At 35.7% G+C, this 26,752-nt stretch overlaps 1 protein-coding gene across 1 annotated transcript in view; it reads left to right on the forward strand.

The window, feature by feature from the left end:
• LOC125237322 (IQ motif and SEC7 domain-containing protein 3) overlaps positions 1-26,752 on the forward strand; it is a 284,222-nt gene that overhangs the window by 11,946 nt on the left and 245,524 nt on the right. The window contains exon 2 of the mRNA XM_048144312.1: positions 26,598-26,620. The gene's annotated coding sequence lies outside the window, so the exon portion shown is untranslated. The remainder of the gene's footprint in view (positions 1-26,597; positions 26,621-26,752) is intronic.

The following is a 26,752-nucleotide window of genomic DNA, read 5'->3' on the forward strand; positions in this document are numbered from 1 at the left end:
TCACTACGTATTATCCATTCGTTTGGTAGTTTCCATTTTAGGAAATGGATGAAGAGGTGCAAAAACTCTTGCAAGGATGGGAGATGGCAGAGTTGGCAAAAGCAGGTGAGTCACATACCGTACATCATGTAGAACTTAGTAGATAATTAGAATGGTGAGTAAAAAGGCATTTAATGTTGTATTCATTTTACATTGCATACAAATTCATACGACATTACGTGGGCAAAATCTAAATACTGAACTAATAAGGACTGTCCACGATAAAAAGTGGTCATACATAACATGATAAATCTTTCTTCCTGAATGCACATTTTGAAGCAATATTATATTTTGATAAATCTGTATACATAAAACTATATAATAATTAAAGCTATTCCTTATAATGCTTTAGTGTGTCTGAGGTTTCGCCGAATGTATACCATCAAGCATTTCATTTCTTGTACAGTGTTTTTTAACAAACTTCACACGCTTCCTGGCACAATTTTATAAATACTTATATTTTTATAAGCTGTTTTACACACATTAGAATGACATCTTAGCAGACAAAAAAATACTTTTTGAAACTCATTTCGACTTTTGGTAGTCAGGAAGACTTTCTACTCCAAGCACTGACAGTTGTTTTTGTATGGAGAGCCAAAAAGTGTCAAAAATTCGAATTCAGCAAAGTTAGAAAATCTCAGTACTTTCTTAATCTGATTACAATCAGAAAAATTATTACTATCGTAAAATCAGTATGTAATAGGGTATATTTTGGCTATTATAATTAAACATTAAAAAAATATTTTTGTCATTAAAACTGTTGTACTTAAAGACTGCAAGAAGACACTGTACAAAAAAATATTGTTATCATGAGATACATACTGCTAAAATTCATAGGCCACCTAAAGTTTATAATTTGTTTGTATTTTTATAATGTAGTTTAATATCTACAAATTATTTGACAAACATGCTGCTTATAAATTCTCATTATTCTCAAGATTTACCATGTTATATATGACCACTTTTTATCGTGGACAGTCTTTATATATATCTGAAGTGGACGTAGAATATTACTTAATGTAAAATTTATTCATAGAAATTTTAATGTCTTTTTCAGATGATTTACAATGGTTGCAAGTTTCCTGTGACCCATGCCATACTGTGGAACAAAAGTGGAAAAATTCTGCAAAATATAAATTTTGGACGAAATGAAGGACGGTTCTATTAACACTGACGAATATATGAACAAAGTCTTGCACTAAGGATCGTTGAAATATATTTTTTAACAAATTATATAATTATTTTATTTACTTTCAGATTCACCAATTTTCACCGCTCATAGCATCCATTCCATATGCTGGGTGACCCAGGTTTCCGGATCCCAGTTTCAACTCTAGGCTTCTGTCTCTTGGAACTGGTCCTAGCAACCTGCATTTTTATCGGTAGGTACCTATGAATTTGTCTGTGCACTGTATAGACAACTAACATTTCTTGTAAATGTAAGAAAAGGTTTGTTGTCTATACAAGGTGGTACAGTAGGATTAAAGGCTGAGCCACGCCAGATACGTGTACGTAGACGTGCGCGTAGCGTACGCGGTGTAAATGACGAATCCTCATTAGAGATTACACCGCTTGTGTGACGTGTTTCCCGTGTGTGTCTAGCGGTGTATCATCTCTTTTGAAGATTCGTACTTTACAGCGCGCACGCCACGCACACGTCTACGTACACGTATCTGGCGTGGCTCGGCCTTTAATCCTACTGAACCACCTTGTATAGACAACAAACCTTTTTTACATTTACAAGAAATGTTAGTTGTCTATACAGTGCACAGACAAATTCATAGGTACCGATAAAAATATAACACGTTAACGCAATTGTATATTTATTAGAGAGTACCATAAATGCAGTTGCTGTAACTAACTTTCTTGTTCTATCAACCATTTAATGAAGTTTACATAAATGAAGAGAATGTAATATATATCAGATGACTTGTATTCTTAACGATACCTATTATTGGCCTAACTAAAGTTTTATAACCTTTACAAGAATTTCTTGTGGAGTTTACATTATTTTGTTTATTTAGACACTCCATTTGTTATAAATACTGAATAATCTAGTAATACACACAATTTGACTGTGTGACCCTTACAATATTTTTATTTTATGATACGTAATGTATATATTACCTTTACAAGAATATATTGTCAAGGTCACATTTCATTTATTAAGCTCTGCAAGAAAATATTATTTATTTGTACGGTCCACGTGTTATGATTACTAAATATTCTAGTAATACACGCTATTTTAATGTGTAGCAATTACAAGATAACTAGTTCACTAAGCTCAACGCATTTAAACAGACTAGTTTAGTTATTTATACTATGTGAACAATTGTCCCAGAATTTACTAGATTTTCTCGTTCAGATTACACTATTCAGGTATCATGGACGAGACTTTTTCTCCGTGTAACCAATGACACGAGATCCCTACACACCATGGATTACTTTATACTTTAAAGAGATCTTCATATTCTAATGTATTAGACAATTGCAACCGTGGTAATGACAGTTGCATTCGGTTGCATCATCGGGTCATTCAATTGTTCACGTAATAATGTTGATTTAGTTGTTCCATTGTACTTTATGATTATGGAACTTATGGTGACCATTTTAGGTAAACGATTGGAGAGCAAATAAGGATTTTGAAACAATAATAAGAGTAGGCCTGTGTGGTGACGGGTTAAGAATTTCACCACCCCCTTTCTTCCCGTGGGTGTCGTAGAAGGCGACTATGGGATATGGGTTAAATTGTGGTGTAGGCGAGAAACCTGTCACTGCAATGTCACAGTTTCGTTTTCTTTCAACCCATTATTTGCCAAGAGTGGCACTGAAGCTTTAGTAGTTTCATGTGTTCTGCCTACCCCTTTATGGGATACAGGCGTGATTGTATGTATGATTGTATGTAATAAGAGTAACATGTTTTCCCAGAGTATAATACAAGGAAAATTAAAGAGTTAAATTGAACGTCGTTTCTTAGATCAAATTCGAAAAGGTAACGTAGTTAGATATTCATTAGATATAACCTAACCACAAAATTTTAATTTTGAAAAAAACCCACTATGTTGGACCGATTTTCATGAAAGATGGCTGAGAACACTCCCGACTAACACAGCTTTCAAACAAAAAAAAACGAAATCTAAATCGGTTCATCCGTTCAAGACCTACGATGACACATACAGACACAGACAGACAGACAGACAGGCAGAAAAAGACAGACAGACACGTCAAACTTATAACACCCCGTCGTTTTTGCGTCGGGGGTTAAAAATGGAATCATATATTTTTGGTGATTTGACAATTCTAACAGCTAAACAGCATACGGGAATTAAGCTAATAGCTTTACCACACACGAGAATGACTCAAATAATTAACGCCACCGTAGGAATAGCTTTTCCGAGAATTTTAAATATAGTCGAGGAATCAGAATCACACTCGTTTGATAGGACTGGAGCGGATTTGTTGAAGGTTTTATGGGCTTGTTCTTATGTTTTGTTACGTAATGTAAAATTTGTACGGTTTTCAGCCTAGCTGAATGTAGATCTGATAAAAAGGATACGCTTATATTATCGATTCCATAATCTTTATTATCAAACAATATTGTGTAACTAACTTCTTAATTTGTTTCTTAATATTTTTCTGCTGGTAACAATCTATGTAGCTTTATAAGTTAAGTTCAAGTCTTAGTATAAGTTTGTTAATTAGTTCCGATCACAATGCTGTCCCTAAAACTACTGTCATACCTCCTAGTGGGAATTGTGTTAGGATGTAGGCTATAAGTAAGATTTTATAACTTGTCTGTATAAATATTATTGGTCTGTATCTGTTTTTTTCCCCAATAAAGAAAATAAAATAAAATAAAATATCTCTTACGTTTCATATTAAGACTGTAATACCTACTCAGCAGATAAAGAGATAAAATGCGCATTAAGGATTGCATTGATAAAATGTGACGCTCCTTATGCTTCATGTGCCATAAAATACCCCTTTATCCAAAGTTCTGTTGAACGTTGAGATGAAAAGGACCTTATCGCACTTGAACCACTAAGCCCATCTCTGGTTAGCCAATGCTCCAGACTCGGTTCCCGTGAGACAGCCTCCCATCCGCAGGCACAAAAAGCGAAAATTACACACTCCACGTGGCAAGGTACTTAGCAAAACAAGTTCTAGATAAACTCGTGCAGTTGTGTCCCAGTTAATCGGGCTGCGGTCGGACATGCCCCATTTTACACTTGGATACACATTCGTTGCAGGCATTGGTTTTCTGTAATCGGGGATTTGAGAGGAAAACAACGGAAATGAGGACAGTTTACTGAGGTTTTATACGATGCTCCTTATCTATGTAAATATTAGTTTTGAATAGTATCTGAACTGCAATACTTTTATTATAGGACTGATGATGTTTTACTTTAGTTTTTGGGGCAACTGTCAGGTCAGGTAGGTACACTAGGTACTGCATTGATATTGATACAGCGTTGGTGGCAAACTAGCATACAAGCGTAGGATCCGCCTGATGCTAAGGAGTCAGCACCGAAACTTATGGACTTCTACAACTCCAGAGGAGTTAAATGATTGTAGAAATCTGTGCTCTTATTTTTTAAATTTCTCTGCCGATATTAAGTTTCCCGGATTTGTCTGAAATGAACGGTTTGACATTTTGCCAGGACGTCCATAATCCGGGGCCACGAGCAGGAAAATTATCCCTTAGCCTTATAATCAAAGGTAAACAAATTAATAATCCTTGACAGACCCGGGAAAACGTCGTACGCACGTGTAAACCTGAAAGTGTGCGTCGTAATCTTTGCGTAAACATAGCTTTTTCGTTTCGAATCCGGAATTGAATATTACTCGAAAATATGCAAAACAGAGCGAGTGCGAATTGTTAATAGGAATAACGGAGGTATGAACATTGATCATTGAACGTCATACAGGTTGAAAGTATTTTTGAGATAAATGTTCATGGACGGAGAGACTGTAGAACTATAGACTCAAAAACCATGGATTTCTGTGTGAAAGATGATATGTGAGCAGTGACGAAAGATGCGTGCTCTTAGGGACTTAGACCGCATCAAAAAACGTCACATTTTGTACGTAAGATGCGCCCCAGGTCGTGGCGGCGGCGTGGCGCGCGCCGCGCCGCTTGGCGGCGCGTCTTAGGTGAGGAGACGTTTTTTGATCGTGGTCAAGACGCGACGCTCTACCTATTCAAATCAGGTGTGATCGTGGTCAAACGTCTACCTATTCAAACTAAAAAAAAAAAGATAGATGAGAAATAGCAGACTGGAAGAGAAAAACATATTGTGTTTAGTGTTGGCCCATGTAACGTGAGATAATGACAGGAAGAAAATATTAATAAATTATGATGTCAATAAACTTTTCAAAACAGCAACAGACGCGTCTGAGTCAGATTAAATGTTATCAAAGCCGCTAGTTGAAGTTGTTTCTCTGCGGAAATTTTCCTTCACGGAATGGTTACGTTTTATCTAAGTGGCAGAAAATCCACTTAGAGGCGGTTGTGCTTGCTTGGAAGGAAGACTGTTGCTAGTGGAATGCTGTATTTTCAGGGTTCCGCACCTGAAGAGTAATAACAGGAATTTTATCTTTTTAGTACAAGTTCGTATCTGTCAACAATCCACATGATCATGAGGCCTGTAACATTTTTGTAACATCTCTCTCATTGCACAGCTTATTGGTTTGTCTCAGCTAAAAGCGGGCCATGTCGGCACAGTCGGCAGCACCTTTTTTAGGGTTCCGTAGTCAACTAGGAACCCTTATAGTTTCGCCATGTCTGTCTGTCCGTCCGTCCGTCCGTCCGTCCGCGGATAATCTCAGTAACCGTTAGCACTAGAAAGCTGAAATTTGGTACTAATATGTATATTAATCACGCCAACAAAGTGCAAAAATAAAAAATGGAAAAAAATGTTTTATTAGGGTACCCCCCCTACATGTAAAGTGGGGGCTGATATTTTTTTTCATTCCAACCCCAACGTGTGATATATTGTTGGATAGGTATTTAAAAATGAATAAGGGTTTACTAAGATTGTTTTTTGATAATATTAATATTTTCGGAAATAATCGCTCCTAAAGGAAAAAAAGTGCGTCCCCCCCCCCCCTCTAACTTTTGAACCATATGTTTAAAAAATATGAAAAAAATCACAAAAGTAGAACTTTATAAGGACTTTCTAGGAAAATTGTTTTGAACTTGATAGGTTCAGTAGTTTTTGAGAAAAATACGGAAAACTACGGAACCCTACACTGAGCGTGGCCCGACACGCTCTTGGCCGGTTTTTTATTGATTATGCTTCTTTGCAATCAACGCCGACCGCAAGAAAAGTGTCGTGTTTTATCATTGTATAGTGTCAGAATAGGTAAAAGTGAAATGGATGCACACCATATGCACAAAAATTTCAAACCAGTATTCCTTAGTAAAAAATAACAGGCTCACATAACCCAGTTACTTTCCCAAACAAAGAATTTAGTGCGAACCCAAATTCAGGGTTTTAACCCGAATTCTCCCCGAAAATCTTTAAAGCCAAAAATCTGTTTGTTACCAACAAATAGCTTAGGAAGGGTAGGGGTCGGACATTTTAGTATCATGAAATGTTTTTGTTTGTCCCGTGGTCATTCTGGTACGTTGGGTACTTATTATAATTTTGGATCATTTACATATAATACGAAGACCGGGATTTGTGACTTCGATAGGATTCTCCGGACCGTGCTAAAAATAATTGTTGGTGAAATTTCTGTCAAAATTCTGAAATTTTAGATTTAAGAATCCAATCTTTCGAAAGTAGGCGTATTTATAGATAGTTTGATTCCATGTTTTTCCAACGCCTTGCAGTGTCGTGGTTGCTGCTGGTGGTGCTGACACTGCTGACATCAGAGATTCTGCTTTCCTTACGATTTCTCTCCATTTTCCGCGACTGGACGTCATCCTCGAAAATTAGTTCAAAGGTCCTTCCATGGTACATTATTTTTGAAAAATCACATGTGATGTACAGTCGAAACTGACCATGACCAAGTACATTAGTATGTCTTAAGAGATACTAAGTTAATTACCTATACTTTGTTCCTTTTCTTTGTTTTTTCCTATCAAGTTTCTTGTTCTGATATGTAATTGACATCTGAGATGTTCAAGAAAATAGAAATATCTTCCATCAACGGATAAGTTCATTAGTTGGACCGTTAGCGTTTCTAGTACGCGTAACACTCGTACACGATCACGCTTGATGGACGCCTAGAATTTGCAATATTACCGCGAATGCCGTTGTAATTGAAGTTTCCTCTCATTTGCGACGTTTTAATCATTAGTATGTTTGCTAAATATGTTAACATACAGTTAGGTGCAAAACTGTTCCAACGGGGGCGCTTTAGTAGAATGTGGAGAAGTTGATGACGATCAATTATATTTATACATCTTATACTTTTAAACGAGCAATTCTTGTATATTTATTTATTTATTTATTTATTTATTTATTTATTTATATATATATTTAATTACACTGACGATCTCGGAAACCGCTCTAACGATTTCGCAGAAATTTGTTATGTGGGGGTTTTTTGGGGGTGAAAAATCGGTCTAACTTATCCTTAGGTCCCGGAAAACGCAAATTTTCGAGTTTTCATGCGTTTTTCTTCGCGCGCCATCTCGTGTGCAGTAGTTGTACTGTTAAGACAGAATTCTTTCGGTCGATGTAAGTACTATTTATTGCAAACACTAGATGGCGACACAGGTCAAGGCTAAAACGAATAGAAAAATACACTATTTGAGTTTTTGTGGCGAAATGCGCGCCATCTCGTGTGGAGTAGTTGTGTTGTTAAGGCTGAGAATTCTTTCGCTCGATGTAGGTACTATTCATTTTTGAACTAGATGGCGACACATGTCAAGGATACGAAACAGAACCGAGCTTCGCTCGGTTGCCCAGATATTGTTGTAATAATCCACTGTACTTGCTCCTTGAAATAAGTTACATTTTTACTAAACCTAAGTGCAAATGATGCGCTAGTGGCAGCATCGACCGGTTTGGAGAGATATCGAAGAGTACGATGCCGGCGGATCTGCGTTCAGATCTTTGGATGGACTATGTCATGGATGTGTTCTTTATTATTAATTATTTGAGTATTTCTATGTAATCATTAAGTACTACAAGACAAGATATACATTTATTACTTATGATTGTCTAGAAACTGTATATCTATCATCTAACTGTATCTACTAAGGTAACTCAGCTATCATGAAACAAAACTTTTATTTCAGTCCATTTTGCGATAGGACTAATACTTTTGCATACCTTCCTAATGATGTCCATTTCCTCACATAAAATATGGTCCATTAAACAAATGCTCCGAAGTAAAGTGTACTGTCGTAGAAAATGTAAGGGAAAACTTAAGCCTGATCAAGTGGGAAGAGTCTTACGTAAGTGGAAAAATGCGCCTTTTTACTCTTGTTAGTTTTCCTCGGAAATATTGCGACGTCTTTTTAAAATCTTCTGAAGTTTCACTAATGGTGTGTGCCGCAGAATTTCAATAAAGTTGAAGATATGTTCTTTGATGCACTACAAAATGGGCACGAATTTGATGTCCATTGTATGTATATTTCAAGATCAAGATGTACACTGTAAAGATCATCACAAATATTAACATGCTTCTGTACCAAAACCTGAGCCTATTATCCGGGCTTAATATCGGCTATTGGATATTCGAAATTATGACAGATTTCAGGGCCAATCCCTTGCCTTATTACTATTCCAAAACGATTTATTCAACCCCCCCAGTTGGCTTACCGGAACCACCTTAATGTAAACGGTAACTAACCGGCTAATTCAAACTTACATTGGCGTCAGAACGACTTCTTACTGATATCAATCTGTTTCGGTGAATTTTCTTCTTTCTTTTTCGAACGTATAAATCATCAGCTTCTCAGCTTTTTATCCCGTGCTGCTACGCTCTATTATGCTCTTCAAGTTCGCTACGTCCCGGTCCCGTTTGAAGCTAATTTGGTGACTTGCAATCTTCCGAAAGTCGTCTTCGAAGGTTTCTGTCCGCGGATGTTTTTCTTCTTGTGAATGCTACCACCATTCCGTTAACATGTTGATCCATCGGCCGTCAATGGTTAGCTACATGTCGCAAGTCCGTTTTAGTTTAGTTATGATGTTACCCACGCTCGGCAGTCTCACACATTGGTGCAGCGTCCTATCTCAACATTTCTATCCTGGTCTTCAAGTTTGATGCCGTGATCCATGCCTCTTTATGCCCCTCAGACTTTATGGATCTTAGTTCTTAGAATATCTCGGCACAGCTCCAATGAAGTTGGACATGACACATTGTTTAACCCGTCGTCTGTTTCTGTCAAAAAAAATACATAAAATAATTAACTTTGATTTTAATAGTCCAACGCCATATGTTAGGATCCTTATCAAACACAGACGAAGGCTTAATATGGCGAAATTTATTTGTGTAATACAAGAATGATATCTAATCATGATTCGAATGACAATCTGATGTAAGTATTCGTCCTAATTTTCCCGTAATTCCAAATAACCAAACTTCACGGATCATTGCGCGTAAATGTTGGCCTCAATCAATTAATTAATTTCACAAACGGGTCAGAAACTAATCTGGATCGGTATTTAATTATTTTCCCAACTTATTCAATCGACAAGGTAATTTATTTAAGTCAATACGAATTGGGATGTTAGAAATACAAGCAACTGAAGTTTTGTCAATCAATCAAATTGCTTGTTTAATTACATTTAGATTTCAGAAAACATTTGTTATCTCAGAGGACAGGGGACGATTGATTCTCCGTACAAAGTAGGTAGTCCTCATTCCCAACCTCAATAGTCATAGTCGGGCATAGCCGTGATTAAAATACATAAAATACTGTGTTTTTTACAATAATCGTAATAACCATAGAGAAAATGGATTTGATACGTTTGTATGGAAGTCCGGTTTCAAGGTCACCTTTCATCCTAATATAGCCTCCTGAGTCCTGGAAGCATTTGTTTTGTTACTCAATAAAAGTTCAAAATACATTTCGGAACATGTACAAACATTTGTACACGACGACTGAGGAGGATAAGATAGGAATAAGAATCAAGCCTTATCATCATCATCATTTTAGCCATTAATCGCCCACTGCTGAGCATCCCTTCCTGTACGCCACTTATCGGTCCTGGGGCCCGTTTCTCGAAAGGTACAAGCCTTGTATTACAAGTGCGCGAACTGTCAAATCGTATGGGTTGTCATGGAAACACACTTGTAATACAAGGCTTGTACCTTTCGAGAAACGGGCCCCTGGGCTAGTCTCATCCAGAAGTACCCCACAGTTTTTCGAATGTCGGCCACCCAACGAGCCAATCCTTATAATTTTTACAAAGTAGTGTGGAAATTAGTATAACCTGAGATTTCGTGCTGGTATCCTATCTGTGCATGCGAATCTCACAGGTTCATATTAGATTTTCTTTCGCGCTTGCTGCCTTCATATTTAAATAACGTTTGAGGCGAGGACGTCCGCAGTACATTGCATTTTCTTCCTAGCTTAGTCTTCATTTCTTCCCCAAGATATTAAAAAATATTTTTATACATTGGATGTACAAGCGGTCCTTCTAGAATCAGGACTTACAAAGAATTTCTATGTTATTAGTTTCTAAACACAATTCGTCTTACAATAAAAAACTCGATCAGACGAATCAAATTATGTAAAAATTGTCATAATGTCAATCAACATTCAAAATGGAATAAAGGTTTAACGACCAATATGACCATTATGTTTTCCAAATTTCCTTTAAATGACTGGTTATTAACACCCAGTGCCGATGACCTACGTGAAATTCACGTGAAATCCAATAAATGACCGTGACTGATTTTAACGAAGCGTCAATATCGTAATAGTGTTTTCGGCAGCCTTCCATCCATTGTTAGACTTTCCTTCAGAGCTCACAATTGTTTTGATAATAGCGTAACCTTAGTATTAATTGCCTTTTCATTAACCTGGTTTCGTCCTAATGAACCTTTCAATAGAAAGTTCTTTTTAGTTTTTAATTACGACATCAAAATATGTTTTGTAGTGGATTTTTAGCACTTTATCTTTAAATGTCTCTTACAGTTGCTAAATTAAAAGAACAATAAACATATGTATTTGAATTTTTAAAAAGCTAGATTTCTCAATTCATATCGGTTTCAAGATGATTACTCTACTGGGCTTTTTCAAAAGCCGTAAGATATTAAATCTCCTCGGAAGTCATAGAAATATTCTTGAAGATTTCAGATGAATTACAAGCATTAGAAAGCCAAATCCGAATCCATTCATTTTCTTTGAAATTAAGCATCGTTTCACCGACATCAAAGCCAAATAATTAAAAAACTTTATTCAACCGTTTTAATCGAAATTAGATGAATAAACCCAGCGGCTTTTAATCCCAAATTATTTCGCGTACTTCCTCGAATAAACTTATTAGCACTGGAAAATAGCTTTTGTTAAAGTTTATTACGTTGACCTTTATCCTATAAACATTAACTGTATTGTGTTCAGCAAAAACGAGCTCTTTTGTTTTTACGGCATTGTCATTGAAACCATTTGTGTTATATCATTTGACCGAGACTCTGTGGGAACTGTTCTATTGTGAACCGTCTTAGTTGTTATTGATTTTTCTTAATCTCCCGTTCGTTCACTATAATAGTGAGCAAAAAACCATACATTACACGTGTTAAGAGAAACAGTTTATTTTGTTTGGAGGCAAAAGCGGTGTGAGGATTCATTACATGTATTTTTTCCTCCCGTCTTATTTAAAAGCTGCGGAAGTAGGAGATGATCGTAAATTGGGTCTATTGGACAGACACGCTAATTTCTCAAGGTTTTTGAAGCAATGATGTTATGATATATGAAATTATGTATACAGTACTCTCTATCCATGCTATAACTGCCATTTGAAGCATTGCAATACTTACCGTTAGCATCATTCAGTATTTTCAGTGGCAATACTTACTTACCTCCTCCCCGTAGTCCCAGTGTAGTAGGGCACATGTATGATATATCTTATCATCAGGTATAGGACACAATGTTTTGTTCGTTACAAAGTAAGGCAACTTTATCTTTACATTCTCCAAAGTGGTTCCGAAATTGTAAGAACACGATTAACACAGCAGATCTTTTAGTGGGTGGGTTACATTCTGGTGGCCTATAAACTATTGTCATATTTTCACTTGTCAGAGCACTATTTACATAACATTGTATGTCATAAAACTTGGAAGTCAGAATAATTTTTGAACATAGCTGTTTTACGTCATAGCTGTGTTATGTCATATTTTTTATTGCAATATTTTTTATGTTTATTAAATTTTAAGTCATAAGTTTGCTGAGCATAATTGTGTTTATTTCGATGTATACTATGCATAGTATTAATATTGTATACAAAAAAGAAGTCATATATTTAGAAATCATAATACGTTTCATTTATAACTCTGTTTAGGCTCGAATTTAATGTACTATAATAAGTAACACAAATCTCATATGACATAGCCCAGTTTGGTGCGACGACGACAATTTCATCGACAAACAAACAGTTTACAGAGTAGGTTTAGGTTACGTTAGACCTGTGATTTACACAGAAACAATCTTCTTACAGAGTAGGTTTGGGTTAGGTTAGAACTGTGACCACACACAAAAATGACCAGCTTACATAGTAGGTTTAGGTTAGGTTAGAACTGTGATCACACAGAAATAAACGGCTTACTGAGTAGGTTTAGGTTAGGTTAGAACTGCGACCTACACAACAACGAATGGATTTTATATTAGGTTTAGGTTATGTTAGAACTGTGACCACACACAAAAACAAATAGTTTACAGAGTAGGTTTAGGTTAGGTTAGACCTTTGATTTACACAGAAGCAAACGTATTACAGGGTAGGTTTAGGTTAGGTTAGAACTGTGACCACACAGAAATAAACGGCTTACAGAGTAGGTTTGGGTTAGGTTAGAACTGTGATCACACAGAAAGAAACGGCATACAGAGTAGGTTTAGGTTAGGTTAGAACTGCGATCCTACACAACAACGAACCGCTTTTAAATTAGGTTTAGGTTAGGTTAGAACTGTGACCAAACAAACAATTTACAAATTGTAAAATTTTAGAAAAATTCATAATTGAAGTAATATTATGCGTAGTAAATTGTACTTAATTAAAACAAAAAAAATTAAATGTTTCAAGGGGATATAGTAAACTATTATGGCTGATAATAAATATGCTAAAAATCATTATGTATAAAACAATTATCAAACCTGATAAGTGTGCTGATAGTTAGTATGACATTTGATTATTATAATCTAAGTTTGTATGAATAAGGAGTATATGACATCTATTAAGTATGACACTAATTATTAGAGCAAAAGAAGTATGACATAAAATAATATGATTTCCTATATGTATGCACATTGATGATGATGCCATAAGTTGTTATGCGCATAGAAGATATTACAAAAAAATATATGCGACCTGATTTGGACCCTCTTTTAGTAGCATTTTCTACGCTTATAACCATGACGAATTGACGTCTATTTTTCTTAGCTTAGTTTTTAGCATCAAATCAAGTTACACATATGTGAGTATTGCGTGTTCGCGAACATTGTTTTTAAAATAACGCACGAGTCATTCGCGAATGGAAAACGTGTCTGTAGATAGGCAGAAAATGTAAAAGGTAGCTGGAATTTCAATGACTCGCTGTAAATGTAATGACGCTAATGAGTAATTACTAGTTTAAGTGTCGCTTACTGTCAAAAATAAAACGAAATGAGTAGCAGTTATATTTTAAATAGATACGAAAGAAGACGAAATAAGCTTTTCAAGTGTGTAATTAGTATCTAAAGATACTTAGTCAGAAACGACTTGGTAATCTATCAGAACATTCAGAACACCAAAAGAATTATAATTTACAGAGAGGAATGTGTTCATATTGCTAAAATAAAATAGTGTAAATTAAGTGCGTACTCTCAGCGCGATTGCCAAATTAAGTCCACACTTTATGAACGCAGTTGTTTTAAATCGTGTACAAAATTTAAAGCACTGCAAAATCAAATTATAAGCGTTTTCCGCCAGATAAACAGGCAATTACAAGTCATTATTCATTTCCGTCAACAGAAAACCCTTTATTCCTCCCAATTATAAGATGTACTCCGAAATCTTCGTCATCTTGCGAAATGGAATCGGCTCTCCGCGTTGGTACGTCCATATTTAGAAGGACGCTCCCACCGAGGTTCTGAATTATCATTTCGTGAATATTCTGTCGGAACTTTCAAATAACACGTTCGCTGATTTGTTGATCTTTTGGACTTTGTGATTTTACCTTTTGCGCAGTTGATTTTTATCTGATATTTCGTTTCACCTTTTTGTTGCTATCCGTCTTTTAATGATCGGGAATATCGGGATCCATCATTCGTCAGTTATTTTTTCTTACTTTACGATTTTCTTTTAACACTGGTTTAAACATTCACCCTATTAGACATATGTAATAACTTTTTATCACTAATTTATACACAGGATTAAGTCCCGATTTTCTCTTATTTGCGAAATACATTGCAGCACAAATGAAGGATTTCAAAATAAAACTAAAAATTTGATTCGCCTTGGTCGTAGTTGTGTGATAAAGATTTGTGAATAAGGTGAACATGTTGTTAACTAGCAGTATAAAAACAGAGACGAGTAAAATCGGTAGGAAAATAAAACACTTCGTCAATGTTTTTCGTTACAGTTGAGTTATTTCAGAAAACAGTCGACTAAAATCTGTTCCATTTCTCTCAACTCTGTTTGCCTACCTCTGTCAGCGGCAATTTACGAAATGTTTTTGTTAAAAAAAATGTCACGGAAATCGGAATCAATTGCCACAACCGTTTGTTTACAAACAAGCTGAGAATGAAGACTTGGTACTAGCGTACGATTTTAGTTACATTGCGGACTATTGAGGTTACGTTGATGCTGTCGACCGAACAAACCACGCAATGTAACTCTTAAGCGAGTTGTCGTACTAAATGAGCCTGGAGGATTCAGGATACTCGTACAAAAACGCGTAAGCTCTCGTAACTGAGACACTTGACGTTCGAAAATAGAACACCTTACTGGGAGTTGTTATCGATGTCTAATTTGGTGGTGGCATCGTGTGCGCATCAAAATTGTATAGCAGTCAAAAAGTCGTAACAGCAGGAAATAGAAAAGTGTTTTGATTAAACATGTATGTGTGTGATGAATTGATGATCAAGAATCATGGATTTGAGCCTAGATACGGTAGTGGTATATGAAGCAGAAACAAAATAGTTGTCAAATTTGAAGATTGAAGTTCGTTCAAGATCCTTGTCACAAGGCACACGTACCTACCTATGGCATAAATCCTACGCTAATGGAGTCTGAACAAGCTTTCTTTGAAGACTGGAAATGGAGGGTCAAATATGAGTTAAAATCATGACGGACTATTTCTCCAGAACCAAGGATAAGTTTTGGGTTCTGGATCTGGGTATTGCCTTGTCTGGAAATCCGTGCATTTTGTATGATAGTGGCGGTCCATACAAATAACGAAAAAAATACGAATAAAATTTGTTTATAATTGTTGCAGTGAACGTTATTGGTTAATACTTTACGATCCTTGTTTGGTAAATCTTTATATCTTCCCCGCATTTAAATCTCAAAACTTGATCAATTCAAAAACGTATAAGCGCATCCATGCGATGCAAGACATACGGGTCACGGAGTTTGTCGTTTACGCTGTTTGGATTCTGGGTTAAAAATGCACTTGACAGATGAGTCATGGCCGCGCGGCCACTGCACCCAAATAGTCGTGATTCCTAATGCTTGAGCGGCTTTCAGAACTAGAGGGCCTTACGCGAACCACTTGTGATACAGAGGCAGAGAATATAGATGTTCACCATATAGTCTCTAACACATTGTAATAAAAAGACCCCGTTAAATTAAAAACAAACTCATTCATCATATCTCGGCCCGAGTTACTACTCTACACTCTTAGTATATTATTTTTACTGGTTCTTTTCGATTTCCACTTTACCAACAATGTTTTAATCCTTTATTTCGTGCATGGCGTGAAAACGCCTTTCTTCGTCGAGGGATCAGATTTATACTGGATTTGTCTGAGTAAAAGCAACATGCAACAGCTATCAGAATATAGATCCGATTTGGTTTTGGATGTATCGTGCGGTTGCATTCGGTGTACCGTTCATGTTTGGCTTCCGAATTTGAGATATCGAAAACGTTTTGAGAGGTTTTATGAAGTGTGGAAAGATGTGGCTTTTTTGGTCGTTTACGTCGTAATAAATTATTTGCTTTCTGTTGTTACTGTGTTATCGTGAAAAACTAGCCAAAAAATATCACCAATATAAAATAAAGTGTATAGATATGAATCAGTAGGTGAGTTAAAGTGAACGTGAATTATAAAGGGATCGGCAGGAGAATGTATTTCTGTACAAATGAACGAACGGTAATGAACGCGTGACTGAGTGAATGTGACATACTTAAGAGCACAATCAATTCAAGCGTAATAATTTTCGATCACTCAATAAAGCACTGTCACCATTTTGTTTTATAATCTGCCTCAAAATCTAAATGTCATTTTGTGTGTGTGTGACTTCAATTCTGATTCCCACATAGGTTCAGTACAGCTGATTTCATATTTCAAGCTTTGTTTGTGCATTAGTAAAATAACATTAAAAAAACACAATAAAAGTACCCGGTTGACTGGTTTAAATACATTTCCAAAAAAAAAATGTTTGATTTATTTTTTGAATAATTCTACAACCGTAAGAGTTAAGTCGCTAGTTTTTTAGAGCAATTCATTGTATTTGACCTACGGAACCTTCCCTTAAAATTAACGGAATTCAATAAAAACATGGTGTATAGTATATACCAAATATCGTGAAATTCGTTGTTGCCATTATATAAATTTGAATGTAGAATGCCGCAAGGAAGATGAACAATAATTAACGCTGAGAGTTCTTTACATTACAAAGAGGTTTAAATATTTTAATGACAACAAAATAGTGCGCGTAGATAATAGATAAACAATATGCAGATGTTTGATTCAATAGAACGTCTTATTTTTAGAAGATGCGTCGGCCCTTGCACCAAAATGAAATAATTTCCAGGTAAGTAGGATTAGTCATTTAGCCCAATGTTTTGTCACCACGTGCCACTAAAAAGAGTTTTACTATCGACAGAGACAGCAAAATACTGGTAATTTCTATGTCTAAGATTTACTCAGTATCGTATAATTTAAAGTATTGCAATAACATACTTAATTGTTTTGTTTGCTACTTGTGAACACTGCAGTTTTTCGCTATTTTTCGTTACCGATATATCGTTATAATATTGCATTGTCATTCAAGCATTACAAATTAAACGTGTATACGTAATTTTAGCTCAATCGGTCGAATATATCTACTTCAAAATAATCCACAAAATTCTCCTGTGCATTCTCCAATGTTATATACATACCTACTTGTAGTTACAAATAAGATATAAATGCAAAAACGGCCGACTGTGTAGTTTTAATGATTTATTCGTGGAATTTAGTCGATTGAAACTAAAACTAATTTAGTTGTTAGTCGAAAATTCCCACAACTAATTTAATCGCAACTAAATCAATCGCGATTGAATAATGACGATTGATATTTTTAGTCGATTGATTAGTTAACTAAAAAATCAATCGATTGATGCCCATCTCTGATTTCAAGTTATAATAAACATTGGTATTGTTGATATCAGGTGTGTCTGTATTATTGATTTCGCGGTAGCTTATCTTCAGTAAAAGTAGGCCATGTTATGTTGTTATCTTTACGGTTTAATAGCAACCTTGCTTTATCTAATAATATGTGAAATATGTCTCAAGCGTAAGCAGCTGACATTCTGCCATGAAAAGCATATATTTCAACTGTAGCAATTGTATTTACGCTTGCTCCTAACAGCTTACTCATTTCTACAGTTTCTTATGCGCAAATCCTATATATAAATCATACCAATTTCCCTTAAAATTGTACATATTATAATGGTAACCACTTCCATTTATCTCCAGTTAACTGCTTAACAATATCCGACACTAATCCATTCTAAGACCGTTCCATATAATTGAACTTCCCGGAACTGAAAGCGTTTTACAATTTTACAGCGATCAATTTTCTTTTCCACTTAGTAGAATAAAATGAGAACCGATCGAGTTCTAGACGAGACGCCTTTATGCAAATGCGGCCCTCGCAGTGCACTTTAAAACACTTAGCCATCAATCCATGTCGTCCCTATTGTTATACATCCTCATACATACTCGTAGTCACCAGACTACGGATTTCCAAGAGAAGAGTGGCAGAAGAAGAGGGAAGTGGCATTTTTAGACCAAGTGAAAGAGAATGTGAACATAGTGACGTATTGAGAGCAGCGTGATGTATCAAAAGTGGCAGAGAGAAGAATGGAATCTAGTCCACCGAAAAGGCTCTTAAACCAATATGATGATGATCGATGCGCTTCTTTTACTTATAGAAATAGAAATCATTTATTCGTGACAAGTGACAACACAAATTATTTACACATAACACAAAAAGATAGGTACATAATAATCCTTATGTCGTTCACTTTATTTCTCATACACGCTCGCCGGTTTAATCAAGGTGGTGCTCTTGCCTGACCCTTCTTCAGGATTCAGAGAAAGTCCACCAAGGTCTACCGTTCCATCTACAACTTCTACTTGTCGGCCTTCTTTTAGTCATTCTTTACACGTGTTCAAACCATCTCAACATATCTTTCTGAATTTTACTATTGTTATATCTCTAACAAATGATTTCACTATTCCTAACAAGGATTCCATGGAGATAAATTGAGATTCGTCACGATTGATACACTCTGAAAGACGCACGATAAATCAGATCTTTTTAAAAGCGGAAGCATCTACTGCTTAACAAATAGGGGTCAAGACGCCCGATTCTGTTTGAAAAATGATGTGTGTTTCTATGAACATTTAGGAGGTTGTGTTGTGTATATTGTATTGTGTTTATCATCGTTGTTTTGATACGACATTGAGTCTTTGTGCGCCGCTGTGCTAATCAGCGTGAGCTACATCCTGATTGATATTTCCCAAATGCAATCTTTGGGGTTCATAGGAAGCGTCAATCGAATCTTTGTCGTTAGGAACCAAAGAACAGACATATTTAATATATGACTTTTCGTTGCAACTAGACATACATTTTTTTTCGTGTACGTTTGTTTTTTGGGCCTCAGTAGAATTAGGACTCGTCTCATAAGGCAACTTTCTTCTTATACCTACTGGTTAGGGCGCGTGAGATTCTTGAATCTCGCGACTCAAGGTCATTGCAATAAGATCGAAACATTATCGAATTATTTCTACATAATCGGCATCAGGGAATCTTATTTGTCGAAAGAACAGACGTGTAAAAACGACACCTATAAAATGGTTTATGGTGAGATCATTCCTTTGATTTCAACTGGGCTTTTGAAGCTGAGAGTGGTTCCGAAATCGAAAGCGTGAAATTGTTAACTTTGTGATGACTTGATGAGATAACTGTGAGTAACCTTTGGGCTTGAGATGTTTTGTGACTTTTAGTTTCCTTGTTGCTGTGTAAGTAACACAAAAAGTAAGATGAAATCCATGAAGAATTGAAGACTTAGGTATATTATGAAGTTCAATTTAAGGGTTCCGTATCTCAAAATGGAAAAGCTGAACACTTACCTATAGGATCACTCGTTTGTCTGTCCGTCCGTCCGTCGATCACAGGCAACCCATTTTTGCAAATGCTCTGGAGATACATAACATTTTTAGTATTAGGTATGTTACGTAACTGAATTTTTATCATAGATTTTTACTCAACTTATATTTTAGATTCTTTATTTGGCATAAATAAGCTTAAGAGCAAATCGTCAAAACGTGTTGTTCTGTTAAATGCTAGACCTAAGTTTTTCGGTTATTAGTTTGGTTATCTGCATAATTCGCCAACAGTTCTCTACCATGTGATCCAGAGATTATACCTTAATAACTTTTACTTAACCAAAACTTCCAATTAAATCAGATAAAACTTCCACAGTCCGCCGAAATAAACTAGCCAATAAATCGTCCTAATCCTACACTCTGGCCCCTGTTTAGGGATTTGCTGCACCCTGTGTGGTGGTCCTAAGCCCTTGAGGCGACCATTCCTGCTTGGTTGGCCCTAAGCCTTTCAGACGACTATTTATTACGATTATGTTTTATTTTTGAACTGTCTGCTTAAATAGGATGGGTTGGACAATATTTTCGGGTGGTGAGATCCGTGAGATGTCTTAAGGGCCAGTTGCATCAACTACAGTCAACGGATTCGTCAAAGTCGTACAAATCTATGGAATATCCCATATAAAAAAAAATGTCGAGCGCAGTGATAGAAGACGGTTTCGTGCAAACAACCCTAAGCTGGTATTAATTTTGAAAATGGCTAGGCCTCTAACCAAATGACCATGAAAAACCAAACACGTGAACGATGCGAAATTGGGTCTGTCCCGCCATTACAGAAGAGAAATAAAGAAAAAAAAACCGGTCAAGTGCGAGTCGGACTCGCCCACCGAGGGTTCCGTAGGTACAAACTTTCAAACTCCCCAGTTAAAATAATCTCATGTTTTCACATAACTCTAACGACTTGACTAGAAGACAAAAGTATAGGTACTAATGAGCATTATTGTGTAGCATTATTATGAGCATTATTGTAACTAATTTGCGCGACCATGGTATGTTGGTTTTTCAGGGATTATTCTTTATAATGTTAACCGATTTAAACAATTTTTACTTTATTGGAAAGAAGATGATTTACGTAACATCTTGTATTAATTTGGAGTACTATATACGTCCGCAAAGATGGGTAAATTAAAAGTAAAAATCTGAAAAGTTTTTTGTGAATTAAAAAAAAAGTTTTCAAGATACAAACACGATTATATTTTTCCTGTAATATTTAGCATAAAACCAATGTTTCTTAAAATTTTCATAATTTTGCGTTGGTAAACTTCGGAGATAAGGGGGGGGACGGTATTTTTTTTTTACAGTTTGCCCCCCTTTAATTTTGGCCATTTTCTACAATTAAAATTAATAAATTAAAAAAAATGATACCTTCTATTTGTAGAGGTTCACAATGTTCACAACTATTCCAAATTTCAAGTTGATAGCATTAGTAGTTCTCGAGATATTTAGGAATGTGACAGACGGACAGACAGACGGACAGAGTCGCACCATAAGGGTTCCTGTTGTACCTTTTTGGTACGGAACCCTAAAAAACTACGAAACTATAAGGAGGGCCTGACCGGACAACGCGGTAAAATATCTTCTATTCTCTTATACTCGTACCTAGCTTTAAAAGAAGGGGTTTTGCATAGAATATTTAGATTATGATGATTATAGATCGTAATTTTTAGGTAACCGTAAATTGTTTCATGATAGATTACATTATACAATTATACATTTTACTGCAAAACTATAAACAACGATATGACAATTTCGGCCTACTTACCGCTTACCTTATAAGTTACTTGTTTCGAAAACTGCTCGTACTTATTTGATATGTGGTTTATAAATAACGATCAGGTTACAGATAAAACGACAGTTTCCGATTTCCGTTCACCTCATGATTACTAGTTGTGCTGTCAATGATTAGTATAATGAGACGTTATAGTAGACCTGTTAGCCTGCTGCACGTACAATTAAGACTAGTTTAGTTTTTTGCAAAAGACGCGTCAATAATGCTTTCAATATTGAAGGTTTAGATCGTGGGTCCTAAAACCGTACCTTTCGGAACTCCCCAATGTTTTTCCGTATACATTGTTTCCTTGAACTGTTTTTTTCCTAAGCTTTTAGTTGTTCTATATAACAATATTTATGTAAAAAAAACTAAGAATGTAATTGCTATTTAGGAGACAATTATCAGATTGAATAAAGGAAATTTTGGCATAGGCGTAGGTGATTTGCAGACCCTAAAATAAATATTTGGCGATTTGAGTGTAGATGAGTTACGAAGTTGAATAAATTGTGTTTCCAAAATAACTATCCCGCCTGAAATATAAATGGATGTCCAGAATTCAAATTTCAGTTAAATAACTTACAGATTCTAATTCTCAAAGTGTTTCGAGATATCTGATGCTGTCTTCTACGACCGTTTGATGTATAATTTGCATACATTCCCCACGCTCATACGAGGCACGATTTACAATTTAGTCCCACGGTATTTGAATAAAAGTTGCACTTATTTGGTACATTCACTGTGTTTTCACGTAGACAAGCTATTACTGCTGATTTTTGCAGATCACGTCTGTCTCAGATTTCAGCAGAAATACACCTATTTTTTACTTTAGTTAGTGGCACTGCGTGACTTGAATGCTCTTTTTATTTAACGAAAAATTTACTATTTCTGTAGCGATATTGAAAATAAAATAGTTGAATCGGAAAATAAATGTGAAAGTGGTTTTAAATAATGCTGAGTAGGCAGAAAAAACACCTTTTTCTAGATTTGCTGCCTACGCGCTCTTTGAGAAAAACATATTTAAGAGTTTCAGCAGTTGCGGCCTTTTGAATTCCATTTTGGTCTTTTTTCAATTATACATTGTTTAAAGATGGTTAAACACGTGTGTAATTTAAGACCATCTGTTGTTAAGATTTTAGAGGCGTTGAACCGTCTTAGATGAGGGACTAAAATGATGTATGATTCCGATGAGATTTGGGTGAAACCAGACTTTTGCTCTCATTAGTCAAGCAAGATTACTGGAGATTTAGTTCTACGAGCATAAATCATTGTGATAAATGTTTCAACTCTCCCTCCTCTATCACATTTACGTCTAAAAGTAGTAATAAGAAAAAACACTTTAAATTCTTAAGTATACATACTTTGTTCTTGGGCATTAACCCCAGTGTAAGACAGTGTAAGTACTGTCTTGTATCCTAGGATGTACTTCCGTGACTGTTATGTACATTAAGCACGGATTGTCTGCGTTGTGACTTGTATGCTAATTTAAAGCTGAGCGATAGAAACTTGATCATTGGCTATACAGTCGCCGTCAAATACATCTGAGCGGCCAAGAAGTTCACAAAAATCTGAACAAGCCTTTATTGTAAAGGCGTTAAGTTATTAATTGAAGGATCTCGGTTGCTCCGATATAGATGGCGAATGTACAGCGAACTACCTCAGGCATACTTTTTAAAATCACTAAGATGCTTTTACCACCAGGTGCTTTAGCACAACTTACGCTCTCGCGTCCATACTTCAAGTCGCGCTAGATGTATGGACTCGCGCGCGAGAAGGCAAGCTATGTTAGCCTGCCAGGAAATGTGAGATACATATGTAATGTATGTGCTTCGTATTTGTCAAATATGGCGTTTAATTCAAACTAAATTCAGAGAAAAGAGAGGCCAATGACATTTATAAGGGTAATTATAGTTGAAGGTCGCGTAAAATTTGAGATGTTTCTATGATGTTCTTGGATATTATGAACTTGCTTGCGTTCTTTGGGTACTTATAGGTAAATTTGTATGTATATGAGAGTTAGACATAAAAACATGTTGTTGATGGAAAACGTTATCCAGTTCAGTGACTGACATCTAGATAGCTCCTACTTAAAGCTAAGTTTCTAACCCCCTAAGTACAACTGAAGACAGCACCATAAACTGCTGCAAAAGGGTAACTACATCGCGACCATTATTGGAATTGTCCCTCCCAGTATCAGAAGATAGAGTGCTGCTTTTTACGACGGCATTTACGAGGTCTCGCGACAGCATATTTATTGACGGTTGGTTTATTGCTTCGAACAGGCATCTGCTTGGATTCAGAACACAGCTGTACTGGTGTAATGCTGAGTACAAATTTAAAGTGCTTTGATTGATGATTGAAGTTTTTGGATTTATAAAAAAAAAAACTGTTAGAACCATTGCATAGTCGCAAACAAATAATTTTAGGAGCCTTGGTTTAGTCTCTGTAGGGAGTGTAGGGTATCTAATTTTTAGAAGAATTTTGATCGATGATATCCGGTTAGGTGTTAATACTGTTAATGAATACTTTACGACTGGTTTAGTTGTACCTTCGGTCTCTGTTGACTGTGTTGAGCAACTCGATAAATCAGTTCAGCAGCATTGTCATGATCGACAAAGTATTACGCTATAAAATTAATATTATCAGTAAACGGATTAGTTACTGAGGTAAGGGCATTTAATTTTCCACCTTTTAGCTAAGCACATTAACATTACCTATAGCTCATGCACTGCTATTGTTTATTAGATCCGGTAACGTCATGCATTATGATTATGAACTTGCTTGTATTATATTCCACATTGTTTAAAACTTAAACGGGACTTAAGCGCGTGTCACTTGAGGATATTTGGTCCGACGTTTTCACCATTTACATTGTTATCTAAAATTATAAATATAGGTATGTCATTGAGATATAAAACCTCATACTATAACTTTTACTACCTCTGTAAAATACACAAAACAATGATTGTCTGGCTCTCCCTGTCATTGATTTTAAATGTCACTTTAAGTGTCTTAGTTTTCTTGTTCAAAAGTATCATATGAAACCAATTCTACTCCAATGTAGAAGAACTTTGGAACCATTCTCAAAATTACACAAAAACTAATGAGAGAACTTTACCAATTGGCACAAAAACAAATAGTGCTGGTAATTGTTTCTGGCACACGGTTTTTATCTCTTAAATTATGCAAAACCTGCTCTAACTTAGTGCATGGAAGGGTGGGACTTCTATTGTACTGTAAATGTGAGAATAACTTGACTTGATTTACATGCTTGTGTTCTTTTGGCTTTTGCATTGTTGCATTTGCCTTTTGATCTTGGCTGAATCCCTGAATTTCTTCATTAACTTGAGTTAATTTAATGTAGCTTTGCTACATTGTATGAAGGGTTTCATTGCCAGTATGACATTGAAGTTCAAAATTCGCACAGCAAATATAATGGACCAAGTTGCTTTGGGCAATTCTTACGCGTTTTCTGTAACTTATTGAACACTTTATAATACAAATGCCGTACTGTTATTATACCACAGTTTCAAGTATTTACTCCACTACTTCAATTAAATTCGCTCCCAAAATTTCCGCGCTCTATCGATCCAAGCAATGCACTCCCTGCATTGCTTGCAGTAATTTATTAAAACGACTTTCCGCCCCGTTTAAAACGAACTTTATTTCCCATTACGCAGCGTTTCTTTTGCCGTTACCCTCTTTATTTTGGGGGACAGCAAGGGGTTTGGCCCCACGTGTTACATGCATTATTGCGTGATCTGTATTTTTTTCGTCTGCATGGTTGCATTCAACTTGTTCTGCTACTATTCATTCAACTTGTTCTACTACTATTGTTTTTATATCGTTCTTCATTCAACTTGTTTGGATACGATCGCTTCGATTATAATTTCTAAATTAGATCCTGTTTAATCCATTGCAGTATCGAAACGAGATATTGATCTTTATGTTGTTTGGCATCTCTTTTAGTTCAGGATTATGACTAAAGTATAATAATTAGATAATAAAGTGTGTGGCTTATAAGCATCATTAAATAGTGTGATGGTTTAAGTATCGTATGCGTTATTTTAAGTATCCTCTGCAAACTGTAGTATCAAATACAGCTTTAGAGGCCAGTAATTCATTGTAGATTAACATATTCGCTGCAGCAATTTATTATAACGCATTTGAACATGCTGCATAAACTAAATAGAACCAATGCCGCAGCGAATGTGTTAATAAATAATCAGTAACTTAGTAGCACTATTCAATTGAATATAATAGGTAAGCAGAAACTTAGGTAATTCTGAAAGAAAAAAAAACATCAACAAAACCTTCAGCACCTTTCTTCTCATTCTTTGTTAGTCTTTTTTTGTATGGATGTATGATTACTTGCTAGTATGATGTCTTTTTTTGTGTATATTATATTGTTATGGTTGTGCAGTGCTTACGAATAAAAATATTTCTATACTACTCTACTAATCTATGCTGTAACACGATTTTACATTTCTAACGACACTTCTAGTTTCCAATGTTCTTGTGACAATCATTTGCAACTCTCAGGTCAACTAGATTAAGCTGAGTCGCAGTGTGAACACAATTAAGCTGTGCAAACATTGCAAACCTTTGTCAGATGCATTTGGGACTGAAATGGAATTGGTTAAGTCCTGTGACATGAAAAACTTGGCTCCACTTTGTCAACAAGAACAAATTATGTTGACGAAATTCGTAGTTAAGATTTAAGAATCGATTCATTCGATTATAAGTTTCATAAATATCGTAACAGTTTGTAAAGAAGTCTTTCGGTGTCCTAAATAACTTAATTTACAATCTTGGCGTAGCCAAGTAAAATAAATCTTGAGCGCCGACTAGAGTGCACCAATTTGCTTGGATGGGATGTTGTAATGTTAATAATGTTACACAATTTTTCACACAGCTTTCAACGGTTGATTTTACTTTTTATGTAAAAATGAATGCGATTATAAATATTATAATTATAACTAGTTTGGTGATTTTTCGCAAAGCTTTACTTAATGTATGTATATTGTTGTTACAGGCAATGCAGTTGGTGTTTTCTAGGTAAGAATTTATAAATATCTGCCGTATCTGCGGCAAAAGATTTTGGAAAATATTTCTTACCTACCTGGCCCAACGACAGATAATATGAAATCCCAGCACAAGTATTTTATGCTACAATTAAAATCTCATTGA

The sequence above is a fragment of the Leguminivora glycinivorella genome, chromosome 21 (genome assembly GCF_023078275.1).
Source record: "Leguminivora glycinivorella isolate SPB_JAAS2020 chromosome 21, LegGlyc_1.1, whole genome shotgun sequence".
In the NCBI taxonomy this organism is placed as follows: Eukaryota; Metazoa; Arthropoda; class Insecta; order Lepidoptera; family Tortricidae; genus Leguminivora; species Leguminivora glycinivorella.